We start from the raw sequence: 710 nt of genomic DNA, 5'->3' as shown, positions 1-710 counted from the left end.
GGAGCGTACCATCTGTAACGGACAGGGGGACCTACGCGCACCAAAACAAACTGAACATTAAAACAAATCGACCTCAACCCAGATAAAAGCTGCTCGCTCGTTATCTCTGACGATATATCGTCGTTTTAATAACTTGTTGACCTGTTGAAGTCAATGAGAGCGAATTAACTCAAGAGTTACTCGGTCTTTGTTGTCAAGTGTTACACCTCCCCAGGAAGTGGTATCTTTATTTAAAGGGATTGCACACACATTTGAATTTCGTTGAAAGGGAAGTGGTTCTGTTGTTACAAAACAACGAAATACCTGCGATTGATCTTCACTAGAGGACTTGCGTATACAAAAATAACCCCCTTGGACGCCTATACGTTGCATTGGTGTTATTACATTGCATTTGTATGTAAGGAATCGATGAGCATTCTATATGAGTGCTCTTTTGATTTTAATAACCTCCACACAGTTGTATCAAAATGCAGCAACATTATCAACAAACGCTTCAAAGTCAATATTCATTAGTTATCAGTTGTTTGTAGTCCCTAAAGTGGCTGTAATGTTGAGAGGTTACAGTCAAACAGTTTGAGTGTAATTATTGACAGTATTATCAGCCTAAAATATACATTTTCTACACACAAATCCTCAGAATAAATGAGGTATTTTATATTTTAACTCTAAGAACAGCAATGTTTACCTATGTAACAAATTGGGTTACAATA

The sequence above is a fragment of the Triplophysa dalaica genome, chromosome 24 (genome assembly GCF_015846415.1).
Source record: "Triplophysa dalaica isolate WHDGS20190420 chromosome 24, ASM1584641v1, whole genome shotgun sequence".
NCBI classification, from domain to species: Eukaryota; Metazoa; Chordata; class Actinopteri; order Cypriniformes; family Nemacheilidae; genus Triplophysa; species Triplophysa dalaica.
The sequence above is the reverse complement of the archived record's forward strand: the minus strand, read 5'-3'. Positions refer to the sequence as shown.